Genomic DNA, 5119 nt, shown 5'->3' on the forward strand with positions numbered 1-5119 from the left:
AAATCAGGGTCCAGAACCGGGGGCCTCTCGCAGAATGTGTTTGGCCACTAACCAGGCTGCTAAACTCCCTCCTGATATATTGGATGATTCTCTAAACAGGCCTCCTCCGAATAAACCCACGTTGCTGGAGCAAACACAGGCCCTGATGAAGGGGACTCCGACACTCTCTCTCACCCTTCCTCCTTCCTAATAGACTCAGGTTCCTCTAGCTGTATGTGGGGGCTTCTCCCTCATTCATTCCCTGGGTTAATGACGATTAAAATTGGAGCCTATTGCCTCTGGTTAGTCTACCTTGGGAAGGAGACTTTATGGAATATTCCCAAGCAGCTATCCCGAAACTCCTTGTGTCTGGGGGAAGTCCCCTGTCTTCTCTGGCCCCACATGGACTGCCCACTTCCGCTTGTGGGTGGGGAAAAAAAAAATCTGCTCATCTGTCGAAGCTGATGGGCTTTAGGACGGAGAGATTTCTTTCTCTGTCCTCTGGGCTTTTATCACCTCCAGCCTTCCTGGAGTTACCTCACCTCTTCCGTCTCCTCCTGCCCCTCCTCCTGCGTCTGCACCGTCTTGGGAGCGCCCTACATCTTCCATGCCACTGCCACCATCAGTCCCTCCTCCTGCCTTCGCTGTCAAGGAGTGAAGAACACCCCCTTGGACTTACACTGCCCACTTCGGACCCCCCCCCCCAACTGGGGCCCCAGGTAAAAAATAACAATGGTGAACAAAGCAATTACCTTTTAAAGTGGACCCAAGTTGGGGCGCCTGGGTGGCTCAGCCGGTTAAGCGGCCAACTTGGGCTCAGGTCACGATCTTGCGGCTGGTGAGTTCGAGCTCCGTGTCAGGGTCTGTGCTGACAGCTCAGAGCCTGGAGCCTACTTCGGATTCTGCGTCTCCCTCTCTGTCTAGCCCTCCCCCATTTGCGCTCTCTCTCTGTCTTTCAAAAATGAATAAATGTAAAAAAAAATTTTTTTAAGTGGACCCAAACGGAACATATTTGGTACTTTTATGTTTGTTGGTTCAGTTAAGATAGACATGTCTTTAGAGTTATCAGCATTAAATGTAAAACTTTCTCTAACCTAGATTTACTGAAGGTCGGATAAGCTCATGAATATCTCTGTTGCAACTTGTTAACAAAAAGATGATTAAAATGATGGTCAGTTCTGTCTCAATTCATGGGTCATTGTTCAGATAGCTTTCAAGGTCTTTGGTAACCTGAAAGTTTTGAGTTTTGTTTCGATGATAAACTGGATTGAATTCATTGGGCATTTAGGCCTTTTCCAAATCAGATAAAATGCTAAAGCATTAATGATTAAATGTAGGTTTGTGGTTTTTCTTAATTTTTTTTTAACATTCATTTATTTTCAAGAGACAGAGAGAGACAGAGTGCAAGCAGGGGAGGGGCAGAGAGAGAGGGAGACACAGAATCCGAAGCAGGCTCCGGGCTCCGAGCTGTCAGCACAGAGCCGGACGCGGGGCTCAAACCCACCAACCGTGAGATCATGACCCGAGCTGAAGTCAGACACTTAACAGACCGAGCCACCCAGGCGCCCCTGTAGGTTTGTGTGTTTAACTTATTGCAGAGAAACTAAGGATATTTGGGTCTGTTGGAAAACCTGCTTCATGCTTAGTTGATTCATAAATTTGCCATCTGAAGAATTCTGGTGTCACAGCTCACAATTGGTTAGCGCTTAGTTTTCACTAGAGACTAAGATTTCTTAGAGTTAAATTTCTGCGAAATGTAATTAAGACTGATGAAAATAAGGAAAGGAACTCTGTATGTAGAAAAGCCGGAGATACGTTAGAAATGTGTAAGGAAGGGGCGCCTGGGTGGCTCAGTCGGTTAAGCGTCCGACTTCGGCTCAGGTCACGATCTCACTGTTCGTGAGTTCGAGCCCCGTGTCGGGCTCTGTGCTGACAGCTCAGAGCCTGGAGCCTGTTTCAGATTCTATGTCTCCCTCTCTCTCTGACCCTCCCCCGTTCGTGCTCTATCTCTCCCTGTCTCAAAAATAAATAAAAACATTAAAAATTTTAAAAAAATTAAAAAAGAAATGTGTAAGGAATGGAAGTACATTTTTGTTGATTAAAAAAAAAAAAACCCGTAAACAAAGGTCTTTTCTCTTTTGTCTGCCAGGGAAACCAAAGCTTTATGTTTTGTCTTTATCAGGTCTTTGATTACTTAGTTAAAAGTTCTCAATGTTAAAGGAGCTAGGTTTTGCTAACAACTACACAACCCTACATATTTGCCTTTAGAATCTCTTATTGACACCTTGGTAAAGTAAATAATTAAGATTTGTCATGACCCGTAATCCTGTTTAGGATGTGCTTTATATCTTTCTAAGGTTTTAGCAAACTTCCCACGATTTAAGTTATAAATGAAATCTTTTTAACCAATTGGGCCTTTTTACTTGGTATGTTACTTAGAAAGCCCTGTCAGGGGCGCCTGGGTGGCGCAGTCGGTTAAGCGTCCGACTTCAGCCAGGTCACGATCTCGCGGTCCGGGAGTTTGAGCCCCGCGTCAGGCTCTGGGCTGATGGCTCGGAGCCTGGAGCCTGTTTCCGATTCTGTGTCTCCCTCTCTCTCTGCCCCTCCCCCTTTCATGCTCTGTCTCCCTCTGTCCCAAAAATAAATAAAAAACGTTGAAAAAAAAAATAAAAAAAAAATTTAGAAAGCCCTGTCAAACAAATAATGGTAAACCTTAGGTTGTATTGCTTGGGTAAATGCTATAACTGCTCAAATATATATATATATATATATATATATATATATATATATATAATTCCTAAGATATTAATATGTTTTGGTATAAGGTCATCACTTGATATTCTGATTACTGAAGTGTTATGTGTCACAGAAATAACGAAATTTCCTTGTGAATTGCATCGTGATGAACTCCCATATCAGATTATTAACCATGTTCACCTTTGAGTCTTTTGTCATTTATAGTTATTATTCTGATGCACTTAGAAAATGTGTTTCATGTTCAAGGAGATCTATAAAAAGGACTTTTAGGACAAATACAGGTATTTGACATCTTTAAGACAGTAAAACCAATGCTAAAGATTTCCAGAACTAAAAAGCTGCGTTCAAAACTGAACAAGAATTAGTAACAGGGGACTAAACGGAGGAAGATTGTAGTTTTTGTAACTCTTGTCGGAAATTTTGCTGGCTCTCCGATGACTGCTCTTCCAGATTGAGGAAACTTTCCCTTAAAATATCTGTGGCATATAGAAATGTGTTCAAGTTTTCATTTGTGTACAGATTGAGGCGTTCAACTTTTCTCTCTGGCTGAACCCTCTGAAATTCAAAAGCTCTCCGTAAGTATTCTTTCTTTCGTGACAATCAGTTACTTGCACAAGTTCAATGAGAGTCTATTCTCCTTGTAACAGGTCACCATTGGAAAGGCTGGTTATTTTACCAAGGCTTTGACTGGAATGTCATATTTGCGAGACATGCATAGACTCAGATATGACCCTACGGCTCTAAGGAGCTAAGGTTGACTTTATGAAACCTGGAGCCATAAAGCCCCTTGGAAATGTTGGGCTGATACCTTGCTTACAGAATTCCTGCCAGGCTTACCAGGTGAGTAAAGAATGTCACTTCCTGGCAGGGGCAGGAACCTCAGGATATCTTGGGGACCTCGTGAACAGGAATTCACCCAATTCTACAGATATTGCTGGCACGTCCGGCTCCTGGCCTGGGGAGGCTAGGCTCCTGGCCTGGGGAGACTAGTAAAAGTTCAATCTGCAGCTTCCTTATACGAAGTTCCGGCAAAGCGAATTTTAAAAAGATCCTTATGATCAGTCGCTGTTCTTGCTGAGCTTATGTAAGTAATCAGGCCGAGTTTGTTAAAACTGGATTTGTTGGGGCGCCTGGGTGGCGCAGTCGGTTAAGCGTCCGACTTCAGCCAGGTCACGATCTCGCGGTCCGGGAGTTCGAGCCCCGCGTCGGGCTCTGGGCTGATGGCTCGGAGCCTGGAGCCTGTTTCCGATTCTGTGTCTCCCTCTCTCTCTGCCCCTCCCCGTTCATGCTCTGTCTCTCTCTGTCCCAAAAATAAAATAAAAACGTTGAAAAAAAAATTAAAAAAAAAAAAAACTGGACTTGTTCCACAAACGAATTAGCCTCCATTTGGCTGTCTCTGGAAGTGAGGGTTATTGGAGAGAAAAATTCTGTTTTAATAACACACTTTATGGGTATTAAATTCTAGTTCTGATCGTCTTTAAATGTTTGTTGTTTGCCTGCGCTAGACAACTCGAGGTAAACTTCAGAGAAATTATCACAAAACTCATATATAGACCATCTTTGTGCCTGGTGCTCGATGGGCCATTCCAAGGATCGCCACGGACATTTGAGTTACAAGCCAGAAAAACCCATCGGATTCCCGCTGCCTGGTCCCACTCCCTCTGAGATGCCGCAAGCCTGACATCTAAAAGTCTTCTCACTGGCAGCCGCTGGGTTTGTAACTTGCTCCAACCATTCACCCATATTTTTCTTGTCTCTGTGAAAGTCCTTCTTATTAATTACCTGATTGTTTCCTAAACAAAACGAAGCCTAGATGATGGTTAACACCACCTGTTGCCCAATCAAGGCCTTAAATGACTCTCAAAATCACATTATATTACCAAACACTAAAATAACTCAAATGCATAGAACCGTTCTACAAAATAGAATGGCATTAGATGTTTTAGCTGCTGCACGAGGTGGAACTTGAGCTCTGATAGAAACAGAACGCTGTGTATACATTCCAGATGACCACGAAAATATTTTTGGATTTCTAACTGCCATGAATACTCGAATTGGCACTTTACGTGATCTCTCTCTTTCCTTTAATAATCGGTTGAATTCCTGAACTAAAGAAAGATGTTTGTTGACTACCAGAGAACTCTTATTCTTCGGGCTTCTTTTTCTTTTTGTTGTCTTCATCATGTTTTGCTGTTTTCTCCCACATTTGTCTACCTGGTGCTGAGGCTCCTTCGCTGCCCGAAGTGCAAGTCAACAGATGATCCTTTGTCATACGTTATCAACTCTAGATACAGCTGCCTTAGCCTTTCCTAACTCCTATTAAGTTCTCAACTGACCAACCTTGGCCCATAGGTAGGAACATCCCTACGCCCCTTTTCAACGA

The 5119-nt window shown here is 43.4% G+C and overlaps 1 long non-coding RNA gene across 1 annotated transcript; it reads left to right on the top strand.

The window, feature by feature from the left end:
* The first annotated feature begins 3515 nt into the window (after positions 1–3515).
* LOC123383443 lies at positions 3516–4873 on the top strand. The gene is made up of 2 exons (XR_006593166.1): positions 3516–3576; positions 4242–4873. It is a non-coding gene; the product is annotated as an uncharacterized LOC123383443 (long non-coding RNA).
* Positions 4874–5119: the final 246 nt, after the last annotated feature.

This window comes from Felis catus, chromosome X, assembly GCF_018350175.1.
Source record: "Felis catus isolate Fca126 chromosome X, F.catus_Fca126_mat1.0, whole genome shotgun sequence".
NCBI lineage: Eukaryota > Metazoa > Chordata > Mammalia > Carnivora > Felidae > Felis > Felis catus.